The sequence below is a fragment of the Eretmochelys imbricata genome, chromosome 26, assembly GCF_965152235.1.
Source record: "Eretmochelys imbricata isolate rEreImb1 chromosome 26, rEreImb1.hap1, whole genome shotgun sequence".
NCBI lineage: Eukaryota > Metazoa > Chordata > Testudines > Cheloniidae > Eretmochelys > Eretmochelys imbricata.
In genome coordinates, this window is record NC_135597.1 from 7,584,918 (window position 1) to 7,599,489 (window position 14,572).

Here is a 14,572-nt window from a genome sequence, read left to right on the forward strand (position 1 = left end):
GGATCCTGGAGCCGTGTGAGAGCCACAGTGTGGTTACCAGGCTGCTGTGTAGGAACTGGAGCCAGGAATCCATCAACCTGCCTGCATTTTTCACAAAGCTGAACAATGAGATGGGGCTAAAACGTAATGTGAAAGGAGATTTATGTTTCACATTCCTAAAATGGTGTTCATAAAGTTAAGTTTTAAAAAGATGATATCAAATTTGCATCTCTAACTTAGAGGCAGCCTCCTATAATTGCTGCTTTTATTGCACGATGGCTTAATAGGGTATAGTAAGATAACATTTAGGTAGTATGGTCGGGGAAAAGTAAACCAGGTTTTGGAGTCAGGATATTCTGGTTTGTAATCCTGGCTTTGCCACTTATTGTGGCCTTGTTGAGAGTAGGTTTTAAGTTGTCCTCTTAGGTCAAGTCAGCAAGGTCAGTCTAACATCTACCCCTCTATTCAAGACCACACAATCGTGCTTTAGAATGTACAAAACTGGCAGAGTTAAAGCCTAGCCCAGGGTTTAACTTGATCAGTCAAGTATGTTCTAAAGCCTGGTGCTTTATCTTGACTGGAATTGTAAAAGGTGTTCATTAGATTGTGATGGCACAGAGTTCCTGAGCTCAGTTTAAAACCTTGTCTTGACAAAGGCCGACTTTTTGCTTGTAAGCTCTTGGAGGCGGTGGTGGTCTTTGTTCTGTGTTTTTTCTTGTACAGCACCTGGTACGATGGGATGCTGGTGTATGACTGAGGCCAGGTCTACACTAGAAAGTTAGCATAAATGTGTTCGCTAGGGCTGTGAAAGCTATGGTGGCAACTTCCATCCCCAAAGCTTATACCAGCACCAGAGTCCCTTTGCCAGTATGTCTTACGTCCTTTGGAGAGATGGTTTAACCATCCCAGCAAAAGGATTTCTTTGGCTGGTATAAGCTAAGTCTATATACTGGCAAAGCCTTTGTAGTGCAGACTATTCCAGAGACTCCTAGGCACTACCACAGTATAAATAATTGTGGTTTCTGGCCACCTGTCTGCTTCACTTTCCCTTTCTGTATAATGGGGATAATGCTTCCTGGCCTCACAGGGATTTTGTGAAGCTTACTTAATAGTCACGTGATGTTCTATGTAAATTCCTAGTATGTAGACATTAGATCACTTCAGCAACAGTAATAGCTAGAGTTAAGTACGTATTGCTGAATAATTACATTTATCAGATTCCTGTGTAATTGCTATGTAGTGACTGATTTACGGGATAAATGTTTCCTGGAAATGCAATCATTATCTTGCCACTATATTGTAATTACCAGGTCATTAGTCAACTAAGGAAGGAAAGAGTAGTTATATAATACTTGTCTCCTATATTGTGAAGTGTTAGATTATAGTGAAATGTATGAGAACTATCTGTAGGGGATGCAATAAAAAATGGGAATTTGTTTTTGTTTTTCCTGAATTTGTGTTGGACCATCAGAATGACATGAAGAAAAACACCAAGCATGAATTCTTGCAAATTCACGTTTTCTGAAGTTCAAAGAGAAGGGATGGAATCTTACTATAAATGTTCTGCTAATGGCAGAGTGAATTAGACAGCTTATCTTTCCAGAAACTAAAACAAATAGAATAAATGATCTAATTTACTCCTGATATACTAGAAGCATGTTGTTTTCATGGCAGTACAACAGCTATTCCTTTTAACCTGGCAAAAGTCATTCTAAATTTTTTTAATAAAGAGAAAATTAAGTGAAATGAATAACTTTGCTCTAATTTACTGATAAATGACCGTAACAAATATCTCCTGGTCTTTAACTATATTGTAATTACAAGCTCATTTTAGGAACATTTTCTTTACATTACTTTTATTGTTGTGGTTCCTCTCCCGCTCATTTCTAAATACCTGATTATTTTAAAAAATATCCTTTACTTCTCAAATGCTGTATATAAAATTTAATTGTACCTCTTTGTGGAGCACTCCCTGACATCAGGCCGAAATGTGTCCTGCTCTGCTACTCCCCCTGTTGGCTCTGCAACTGAAGATACTGTGCAGTCTACCCAAAACTGGGTTGATATCTGTGCGGATGCCAATCCACACGGCAAACCAATGGCATTATTTTCGCATCATAAGAAACATCTCCATTATATCTTGAACAGACTCCTACAAAAGTAGTGAAATCTAATTTTCAAGCTTCTAGCAGGCTATTAAACAATGGAAAGGATATTTTTGTTTCATAAAACCCCCAGAAAAGTGTAGGTGAGTGTCTTTTCAACTGGGACGTTTTTAAAGTATGTAAGCAACATGTTTTAGACTAGCTAAGATAGGATCTGATTGTACTATAGTCCCTGTGGGAAAGGTAGAACTTCATCTTTGACACTCAGACAAGAAGGCTAATGTATTAGTTTTGTAATTAAGCCTTGTAAATTGTGCATAACAGAGCATTTAACTACTTTAACCAAGCTTTGGCCGGGGGAGAAGAAAAAACCCAGTGTGCATTGGGAATGGAGGCATGGAACATATTCCCTAACTTAAACCTGAAAAACCTGGTGTTAGTCTTGGGTGATTGCCAGTGACCCTTTGACTCCCATCTTCCTGCCCCCTGCACGGATTTGGAACTGGTCAGCCATTTTTGTTTTTGGAAGGGAGAGGAGACAGATATAATGAATGGCTTTTATTGTGCAATATTTCAAAACCTTTTGACTGTATTCGGATGGGATGGAAAATGTTCTACCCTGTGCCGTAGCCAAAACAAACAAAACGTATTCCCTAAACCTGGATGTGTGTTTCACTCAAACTGGCAGTAGTTAGAGCTCGACTCTCACCGAGAATTTAGTTTGACAATTTTTAGCCCTTGTTCAGCTGAATGACACAGCCAAAGAAAATACTTGGAAAAAAATTAATATATTTACAGCTTATAGGTGCCATTTATCTTTTCAGTTCAATGTGTAGTTTAAGAAACTCCATTAGTTGGCCTATATTTTAGGTTTTTCTAATTTTTTTAATTAGTTTGTCTTATATCAGAATACTGAGGCTGAAGGAAAACGTTTTATGTAGCTCCCACATGGGTGATAAATAGCTGAGATTCAAGGATTTAAAAGTTCAGGGGCTACCACGAAACAGAATATTCTGCAGATCCAACAAACTAGTAGTAGATGTCCTTGATGGAAGCCTACCATAGACTAGCTTCCAACTCTACTAAACTTTGGTTTAACTACCCTCTTTATAGCACAGCCTTACTGCTGTTTTCTGACATTGCAGATCAATTTCATGAAGAGATTGTACTGTGTAATCAACATAATTCATGTAATGCAACATGTTTTATGACCTGAACGAACTGTAGTTATTAACTTTTACTGTATAGGCACCCATGCCCAAAGGCCTCTGGGTGCCGTAACGTTGCAGAATTAACCATAAATTACCAAAATAGGCACCATGGCCGACCGCCCAAAACAAAATCTTATAAACCTGACATCCCACCCTCGAAGTAAAAATCCCTTTGAACAAATAAAATATGAAACTCCAGCTAAAAGTTATTGTTAACTAAATGAAACACTTAAATAAATGAGCCTTGTGTTCTTTAATTATTATCTTTGTAGATAAATGATACAGATGAGGCATCTCTGAAAGGGGAATAGTAAAAACAGAGTGTGATCATGTAAAGAGATGTAGAATGGACTGAGCATGAAACTGGGAGCCAGGAACTCTGGAGCTTTATTCTCTGCTGGTGATGTGCGGGGTAGTCTTGGGCAAAATCCCTAATTACTGTGTGCCTCAGTTGCTCCCTCTAATTTTGTTTATTGACTTAGGTACCGATAACCACAGATTGTGAGTGCAAGGCATGGATTTAATGCTATCACACACTAAATCTGTTTGTCTTCAGTATAACCCATGTACCCTTTCCCCCTAGTCTGCCCCAATCTGCCATAAATAACCCACTTACAGTCATACAAATGCTTGACTAAAAGATGTATCTTGTTCCACGTACGGAAGGTCAGTACCGCTGGGTTCTAGTAGTAAATAATACTTGCCTACCTCACCAAGACTGGGTGGGAATTCATGTTTGTGCTGTTCTTTGATGTAAAGTGCTCTCAGCCTTGCAAAATTGTTGTGAAAACTTAATCAGGCAGGTCCAAAAACTACTTACTGTTAATGAAAAAAGTAATTTTACTCTTCCATCAAAAAGAAATTTACTCGCCCCTGGTGCGTTATACAAGGAGACCTTTGCAAGATTAATATAAATGCTAGGAAATATGCACAGTTCATTTTAGAGAGCCAATGATTAGTTGTTACACAGAGATGTGAATGGTGACTTGCCCTAGCCTCCTCCATGAGGTGGAGCAGGTGGGCATGGCTCCTTGGTCTAGCGTAGTTTGAATGTGGGAAAGAGATCTAAAATGAGGGACAGGAGAAGAGGAAGCTTGTAAGGGTGTGGGACTAAGGTCACCCGTCCAATTATTTTTTTTTTCCCTGTAGCTTTTTAGGCCTTGGTGAGAGGGCTCGTGGAGGAATGGATTCAGAAGCGTAACGGATAATTCATGTTGGTCTGAAATGAGGGTGGGATTGGTGAATGATATTTGAGTCTTGAATTCCAGTTTTCTTTAATCCTTAGAGGAAATTGTACTTGTCCTCAGTAAATTACACTTGCTGCCTTTCCACTTCAGTGCTCTGTACAAACATTAACTAAGCCTCATGTCCCCTGCATGGGGTGTTAATCTGTTTTAAACTTAAGTAGAATAGCAAGCAGTGGTTAAATGACGTGACCGAGGCTACAAAAACACTTGTCAAAGCTGGGGTGAAAGCTCAGGAGTTCCTGGATCCTACTACTGTGCCTAGGCTCCTAAACTGTGTATAAAACATGTATGCTCAGAATTCAGTTTCTCCTTCTCCACCCCAACAGGTAGCTGCCCTGCTACCGCCAGGTATGGCTTTCTACCTGCAACACAAAGAGGCCCATCATGCCTAATGAAGGATCCCAGAGCACTACAACCTAACCCTTTCCACTTCTGTATGTTTTCTCCTACCTGCTTCCCCTCTGTCACTGGCCTGCCTTCCTAATACTACCTTTTGCCAGTCATGTATGTACTCCTGTGTCAACTTATTCCCTGCTGGGTTGCCAACTGTTTATCCAAATAGCAAAATGGGGCAGCACGTAGCATGGCACACGCAAGCCTGTGAGTCAGGAAGTGAATCAAAATTCTGCTGCCAGGAACCCTTTCTAATGCCTGGAATAATGCCCCTTAACAGAGTCCCAGAACCCCTTAGTAACAACCAGAGCTAAGGTGTTCGGTGCCTACGACGGGGCCCTGTGGGTAAGGACTGAAAAAAGTGATAAGGCTGCAGGCAGAATAAATGTATGTTTTCATACTGGGGCACAGAACAGCTGAAGCCTTAAATTCTTTCATTTTTACTAACAGGGGAACCCCCCCCCCCCCCGAAAGTTCCTTTTTCCTATCCCACTAACTTGAGAGATGTTTTGTTTCTGTATATGATAGCCTGCCTGCCTGCCTGCCTGCCTTTGCTTTCAATATGTAATGCAGTGCACTAGTATGACCATGCCAAAAGCTGTTTAAACAATATTAAGATGTTTTCTTCAAGCTTCTCCCTAGGAAGATACTCTCTTTCAAGAGGAATGTTTTCCCGAGAGCATTACATCATGAATTGGTTCAGTTCTTGCAGTAAGAAATTGGACCAAATGGTGGAGAAGATCTCCTGGGGAAACATACTTATGTTGTTAAGTATTCCCATCAGAAAACTTAGAAACTGCTTACATATTACTATTCTGTCTACAGTTAGCCTTTCACCTTATTGCAGCTGAATGGGGGAGGTTGTGGGATTTTTTTTTTTTTTTTTTTTTTAGAAATTTGAACCCTTTTTTCATTTTTCCCCCTTCCCCCCAAAATCTCGTGAGCTGAACTGTGGCAATAGACGCTAATACTTTTGACGGCAATAGCGAATCAAGGTGTATTTGTGCTGGAGAGAGAACTGTTAATGAGGTTGCAATTATGAAAGCTTCCTTGGAAATGTTGAATTTGGCTTTTGTTTGAGCATTAAATGAGAGGAACTTTGGAGAAGACCGGAGGCTGGAAGGATTTGGGAAGATTTATGGGACAGCAGCCATATGAACAACGTCTGCCCTCGAATCGTATTGGATTTCCTCGTGTTTACGAAATGGTTCCACGTGAAAGATGGGATACTTGATAACGTATCATTTTATCAGTACAAATCACAGAACATTTTTGCCAGCAAGAAAAATGATCTCACTGCATTTCAATAAAAGCTTAGAATTGGGGGGAGGGAGACAATGGACTCTGTAATATGCAAGTTTTACTTTGTGTATAAAAGAGATTGTGAAATGGTTATAAGTCAGGGTGCCTTGTAGTTTCATAAAGATCAGCATTGTGCTTGCAGCAAAGGCAACTAAAAACCCAAAGCACCTTTAAAAAAGGAGGTTTCAGAGTAACAGCCATGTTAGTCTGTATTTGCAAAAAGAAAAGGAGTACTTGTGGCACCTTAGAAACTAACCACTTTATTTGAGCAGAAGCTTTCGTGAGCTACAGCTCACTGCGTTGGATGCTGTAGCTCACGAAAGCTTCTGCTTAAATAAATTGGTTAATCTCTAAGGTGCCACAAGTACTCCTTTTCTTTTTTAAAAAAGCAGCCAACTTTAAGACATTTAATTCAACTATGTAGGTAAAATAGATCAGGAAGATTCTTCATTTCAGCCTGCACAGCTACTGAAATTCAAGAGAGAAGCTATCTATCATCAGAATAGCTTACAGGAAACCAACCCCGGAGTGAATGGACTGTAGGATATGACACTGTTTCGTAGCAATTGCTGACCCGATTGAACACACCAGAGAGCTGGAACTACACTTAGGTTAGGAGAGGAGCCTTCCAGAGTATGTCAGAGAGACACTGACATGCTAGTGAAAGCTCATGTTACTACCTGCATCTGTTCCATGGATGAAGATAGAACTTTAGGCTCCAGTGTGAATATCTGGCACCTTTTAACTGGCTCTAAATTCACTTTAAAACTTGAATGTGTTCTTCTCAGACAACTTCATACGATACACAATATACAAAAAAGCGTAGGGCTTAAGCTATGCTTTCTAATTGCTCTTTGTATGAATATTTTGTATCTGTGTTGATGTAAAGAACAGGTTTTAAAAAAAAAAAGTAGGCAAGTCTTTTAGTGTTCATAACAAGAAGGGCCGTTAACCAGGACCGGCTGCTGAGGAATTGGCACCAAAACTGAGGACTAGCAATTGGCATGGTGTTTTAGAAAATGTCCGTCTATCTATAATATTTCAATATAAATTAATTACAGTGTGCATATTATCTTTAAGTATGTAACAAAGTAACATTGTAGGAAGAGACTAGAGCCCTGATCTGAAGCCCATTCAAGTCAACGGAAAGACTCCAATTTTGCATCAGGCCTTATGTTAGTATTTAATTATCAACACCAGTAAGGGCAAAATGTTCTTGCGGGATCAGCACTTTGGCCCAGAGCCTCAACAGTGTTTTGGGGCCTGACTCCCAGTGGGAGTCTTTGAGGGTCTGGGCGTATCATCTGTAGTGTGAATCCATGTTGAACGCGCATACGAAGGGAACGATTGTGGAAGATGTCTCATGGACATCCTTGGAGACACTTTTTCATCCACAAAACAAGGAGAGGGCGGTGGGCAGGGGCCAGTGCAAGCTTTGCCCCTCTTCCCCCTGCTGCCCTTTTCCAACGTTCCTCACACTTGAGCCTGCGGGGACACCTCTGAGGCAAGAAGGCAATTTAATCCACATGGTGCATTCAGTCTCACTTGGCGGCTCCACTAGGGGTTTTTATGATATGGGCACTTCTCCATAAGGAACCAAGCTGAGCTCATCCATGTATATTCTGCGTTGGGGCTGTGCATGGAACTTGCACTGGACCTATCCATTGGCATTCCATTTACAGAAGGTACAGGAGAAATCCACGCAGGATAACAGAATTCCTTTAAGATGGAGATGTTTGGAAATTGGCTGCAGTCTGAGAGAGCCTGTGTCCTTCAGAGTTTGTACATATTGGGTGAAATCCTGGCCGCATTGATGCCGCTGTTGACATCAGTGGAGCTAGAATTTCAACCACGGTATTTTTAAGTAATTGAAAAAGTCTCCTCTTCAGCAACCCTCTTCCCCTTGTTTTGCAGTTTGTGTCTCGAAAAATACATCTACTGAATAATTCAGAACAGCCATGAATATTTAGCAGAAACTGGTTATTTAATCGATAGCTGTTCATGAATGGTAAAAAGATGCCCAAGAAAAAATGCCTCCTTATCCATTTCTCCACAACCACGCAAACTTTTAAAATTACTGTTGCTTACAACTATAAACTGCTTACACCAAATAGTCCCCCACTTGACTAAGATGGATGGTAGTTGTATTTAGAGCAATAATAATAATTAAGGCTCTGGTGGTAAGCAAGAAAATAGCAAATGAATCTAATAAAGGTTTAAGGAGACACTCTTAAATTGAAAAGCATTTTTAAAACATAAACCTCAATTTAAAAAAGAATTACTCCAGGATAACTAAAACTCAAGATTACTGAAGACTACATTACTTTTCATCTTTATATATAGAGAGAGACAGAGACAAACTTTGCATTTCATTCACAGTACTTAGTGATGAAGGGTCTCTCTAGTTCGATGCACCAACAATTACATACATTTGCTTTGTAGTGGAGAAACTGACCCCAAAAAAAAGGGGGGGTGGGGAGGCAAAACGAATGTATAACTATCTGAATCTTCCAATAAAGAACAGGTGGCACTTTTTCTTTGATGATTAACTACGTTGAACAAGTGCTATAATAGCCCGTCTGCTGATGCCAACCCCATCGCTGCTTTCTACTGCAGAAACACTTCATTTGTTTACAGATTTAACATTTTTTATTCAAGCTAATGGTCAAATTTAATGTTAAAACCTTGTTAATACACAAGTTAAGGAAAGTGTCTGTACATCTAGGTATAATGCTTAAATTATCCAAAAGTAAGACGTTTGGTTTAAAAGTAATAAAATACACATAGTACATAATCTGCAATATCCCAATTTAAGGTTAAAAAATGTAATTATGCAGTTTTATTACATCTCATTCTTTTCCATCTTCTACCACGTGTTGGAAATACCCTTCCTTAGCTTATTTAGAAAATATATTTGGTATAATATAATACAAGGTAGTATAACTATAATAAAGAAGAATTAAAGCAGTGGATGGAGAGTCCCGGCTTGGTTCCACCCTGATTTGGGACCTTGGGCAAGTCATTTCATTTCTCTGTGTCCCTCAACTTCCCCCTCTGTAAAACAGGTTAAAAATCTTTATATTATATGAGTGTTGGGAGGCTTAATTAACTGTTTGCACGACACTTTGAGATCCGTGGATGAAAGGGGCTGTATGTGCAAATGAATTTTGATTGGGTTTAACTCTTGGGATGGGGCACTTTTGTTTTGTTATTGCAACATTGTCTCTGTCCACAAAGATGGAAGTGAAGCAGTTAATCTCTGACTTTCAAAGTGGGTTAATGGCATGGCTGTTGAGGTGTGACTGACACAAAGAGCCCAAATGATTTAAGGGTGGCACTGCTTTTAGAAGAGAGAGGTGGCTTGTTCAGCTTTTTAACGTCCTTAAGATAATGTCTATTATATCTATGATTGATTTATTTGATATTTATGCAGTTGGCAGTGGGATTTGAAATATAACATAAGCACTTCCTGAGATGTCAGTACTCCAATGTTAGTGGTCTGAACAAGGATGTAATTCATATCTGCAGGTGCTTACTCTGGTATCAAACACTTCAATAACATCATGCTTGTGGAATCCGGCACTCCCCAGTGTCCCATTTGTATCCTGATATGCCCACGTCTTTCCTATGTGTGTTTTTCTTTCTTAAGGAGCTCTCATTTCCTTCAATAGGATATGTTTTATTTCATCCTTTTTCCTGCATTTACTCATACTAATGTCACCGCATTCATTGGTAATAGCGAGGTTTGGAAACAACCCGTGTATCCATGAAAACACTGGGTCTGAAATTTAATGCCTGGGATGCTTTATTAAGGAAGAATGGCTATTTAAGTGAAGGGAGGTAATAGCTTCTTTCTGGATTCTAATTTGATCTAACAAGGGGGAAAGCGGTCCAGCAAACTCACATGCAACATGCATTCATGTTCTCTTAGGCGGGGTTTGAAGAGCCCTGGGTGAAAGTGTTCTGGGGCTTGGTGGCTTCTATGCAAAGGAATGGAAATTGGACACTGCCAGGTGATGGAAAAGAGCAAGTTCCTGACAGAAAAAAGACCCTACGTGCTCTGTGGACTTCTTCCCGGGCTTTCTGATAGGGCTTAGTATGACTGTAATGAGCAGAACAGAGGACTGGAAATGAGGGTATTGGGTTTAGTACTATTTCTTGGAGAGAAGTGAGATGTAGTAGTCAGAACAGGGGAGTGGGATCCAGGATTCCTGGGCTCTTCTCTGGGCTCTTCCACTGATTAGACATATAATCTGGGGGATGTCACTTGTCCTTTTCATGTCATGATCTTACCATTCTAACCCTGGTCCTTTTCCCGTCTCCGATTTTGCTCTGTTTGACAAGTCTGAATTTAGGCTGTGAGCTCTTACAGACAGTCCCTGTTTTGATTTGATCCGTGAAGTACCATTGCACACTTGTGGGCACCTGAGCTAATACTCATTTTGTAAAATCAGCAGTTCAGTCATTCTTAGCTCTTAGCACTTTTTTCATCTTCCCGCTGCTTTGAAGACATCTATCAATCTTCACAACGCTCCTGTGAGACAGGGGAGAATTATCCCCATTTTACAGGCTGGGGAAACTGAGGCATAAACAGGTTATGTGGTTAATTACAGATGGAGTCAATGGCAGTAGGGTTAGTGCTCATAAGTTTCTTGTGTTAGGAAGCATGCTGGTAAAGCAGTTTGAAACCCTGGGATTCAATACACTGTACTGTTTAGTGGGTGGGACTCCTTGCCTTTGTGCCATTAGAATAACATGGTTTGGTCAGCAAGAGGAGTGTCCTTTTATTGACTGCTTTAATAAGCCAACATATTTCCCATTCCTGTTGGAACTTTCCTCCCCTCAGAGGGCAAATCTCCCAACATCTGCTAGGAACTGTATCTTTTCCTAACAAGGCAGGCGAGCAATGCCGGAATCCCTACTTGGTACTCCTTTATTTTCGGGAATCATGCAAGTAGTAATCTGCCACTGCAACTCACCTGGTAAATCAACATTGCAGCGGTAACATAGCACAAGGAGGAAGAAGCTACAGAACATGGGGTCTAGCTTGGAAACTGAGAGGACCCTTTCAAAGATGCATGAACTCTACAAATGCACCCTGCTTTAGCGCCTGCTTCAATATACATGTTTGTTCTCGGCATGAAACTACAGCAGTATCTGGTAATTTAATCTTGTGTGGGTGGGGCCGCCCCAGTTTGTGACTGAAGTGGACTGTACTTACTCACTTTCACATGATCTAGTATTTATACTCCAGTAGAGACTCGAGGCCCAAATCAGGATTGGGGCCCAAGTCCTCAATGTACATTATAGCCACTGAAAAGTCTAACAAAACTGGGGATGGAATGAAGGTCCTTTCTACTGCAAACACACACCATTATGACACTTGAGCTAAAAAGAATCCCTTTAGGTGTCAGCCACAGAGGGCCTTGAACATACAACTGAGCGTTTGTTTTCATAATGCAGAGGGCAATGGTACAGTTATGGTATTGTGCCCATTTTACAGATGGGTAAAGGGAGGGAGATTGAGAAGTGAACTTGAGGGGCATAATCTATCAAGGTCGGTGAGACGTTTAGAAAGCCTCAGCTGGAAGATGCAGAAGTGTGAAGTATTAATGTTATTTTGTTTTCACAGTTTATAAACAGCAAGGATACAATTTCCTGTTTTCAGTCAGGGAAACTGCTTGTGGGGGCAGTTGCAAGTCACACTGGCCTGTGGCAACTTGCCAGTTTGAAAAATCATTAGGCCTAAGCCCCCCATCCCTCCCCCAATCTTGCCTACCATAGATAAAATTTAAGTTTGGCAAACCATTATTGCCACCTGTAATTCTGAGCAAAATATTCATCTGTCCCACTCCCCCCATCCACACTTTGTTTTTTGAAATAGTTCCTTCTCTGAGTCAGCTTGGAAAATAGGTACCAGGCCATGCTACCAGCAGCTGGGGACAGGAAATCCATGACATTAGCCCTATTGTATAAAGGCCCCTTCCAACAGAAGAATCCAGTTCATTTCCTCTCTGGGGCAGGTGGAACGACGCTGTCTGGCTGAGTCACAGTTAAAACTGTGTTTATTCCTTTCTCTTTTTAAGCCTCTTCTCACTGTTTGTTTGTTCTTTTTTTAAATTGCCAGAAATTTAGTCAATCTCTCTAGAGAAGCAAACATGATTTTTATTTAGTGCTTCAACTATAAACAGCCGTTTCACCATTTGGAAGGAGAATTTTGTCTTTCTCCATCTGCAAAAATCTATAGTTACTGTCAGTCTGAATGGGCTTATTTCTGATGAAAGGAAACAAGCAAATAAAAAGAGAACAGAAGTAAAGTCTCCTTGAGACTATAGACTATATGTTTCCTCTACAATAGGCTGCATGAACACCAGGTATTAAAATGGCTCCTTGTCTCTGCAGGCAGCAGCTTTCTTAGAAAGTTAATGGTGCACTACACGGGGGCGGGGGGGAGGAGATAGGTGTAACTGTTAGCTAGTAAAATCCATCCCACACAGTGGTTGGCATGAATCCAACAGCAGTAAATATTTACAGCTACACGTATTAATATCTGACTGATGGATCCAAAAGAGAATCTCCAGCCCCTAATCCCCAAATTAGGGAAATTCAGGTGTAAATATAACTTTGTGGTTAACCCCTTTAGAATGGGGCTCAGTCACCACCCACTAAAATCCACTTCTTCCCTGACAGCTTTAAGGCATTCAGGCCTGCGTCTAACCTGTGCACTCGGGCCCATCCTAGCTTCTAATACAGGAGAAAAATAGTACAGAGCTAAAGGAAAATAAAGACATATCTGAACAACAAACATCTGAGTCTCCTCTGGCTGCAGTCCAGACTCAGGTGCCTTAGATTTCAGCTTCTAAATTACCTGATTACTAGTCCCCTCCCCAGGGCTGATTCAAGCAAATGTAGACTCTGGCCTTAGATCTAAGGGAGAAAAGCTAGTTTATGACTCTCTTCCCCAGGCTCCTATCCTGTGTCAGACTGGGGCAATTAATTCCACAGCAAGGAAGGTAGAAGAAATAAGGAAGGTGACTAGAACGGCTGCGAGTGTGGAAGGAGGTAAGGGACTTATAGATGGAGATTTCCTGATCAGCAGGAGGAACCTGCAGCATGCTTCAGTCTGGGCTCTGGTAAAGAGAGTGAGAACCTCTCTCCATAGGAGGTCAAATTATCCCCACAGCACAAAGTAATTCTTACTCCAAGCTGTGAAATTCTGACCACTGGCAGCAAACGTAGCACTAGCATTTCAGCCTGTGCTTAGTGAGATGGGATTCCATAACCCTGGGTTCAACAGAAGGTTTGATAGCATTGCCACACCTAGCCTTCCTCTGTCTCAGCTCCTCCTTGCGAAATTTATGCATCCAATGCTGCAACTCCTCTGAACGCTCTTTAACACAAGTACTTGCTCCAGTGCTTGCTGCTATAACCTTTGACTCTTAAAAAGATTTCTTCTGACTACCTATCCTCCAAAGCAGACACAAATCTCCTAATGCCCAAATCCAAAACAGCTGAGTTAGTTTAACACTCCCTTGCAACTTTAGTGTATGGGCTGGTTATGCTAGGGTGGGAACCAGTTGCTTGCTCCTTCCTGCCAGAGGGTAGCAAGGGTAAGTCTTTCTTTGGTTTTCTGTGCAAACAAATATCTTTTATAAAGCAGTTTAATTGATGTGCTGCTGGGAATATTTATTCACCCTTATGGGAATCACTCGTATAGTGTTAGCTAGACCCACCTTGGCTACATGGGTGCTGTGGATGAGTGATTGTTTGCTTCCCCTTCTTCCAATGTCTCCTTAATGGCTTGCCTCTTTGTTATACCAACAATTAAATCCCTGAGATTCTTGCTCTCCCTTGGAATCTACAGGAAAAAGGCTGGATTCAAACTTCTCCAGCATTTGGATGTGGGGGTTCTGTTAAGCCCGTGATGTGGATCTCGGGCCAGATGCAAACTCCAGATCCAGCCTTGGGAGTGTTTGGAAATGATCCCAGTGTAGAGCAATAGCCAAGCCCAGAGTTTGGTTCTGAAATTTAGGAGTGTGTGGATCCAGTGTTTTGCTGTGGGCCCCCTCTCTGTTTCCTATGTACTGGGAAGAAAGAGGCAGGAAAGACTGTTCAATGGCTGGGGCACTAGTCTAAGCCTTTGGAGATTCAGGTTCAATTCCCTGCTCTGGCACTGATTTCCTATGTGACCTTGAGCAAGTTACTTAGGCCTAGATCCTCAAAGGCATTTAGGCACCTAAATCCCATTGGTGCCTAAATACCTTTGAGCACCTGGGCTAAGCCTCTCTGTGCCTCAGATCCCCATCTGTACAGTGCAGATAACAGCATTCCCCTG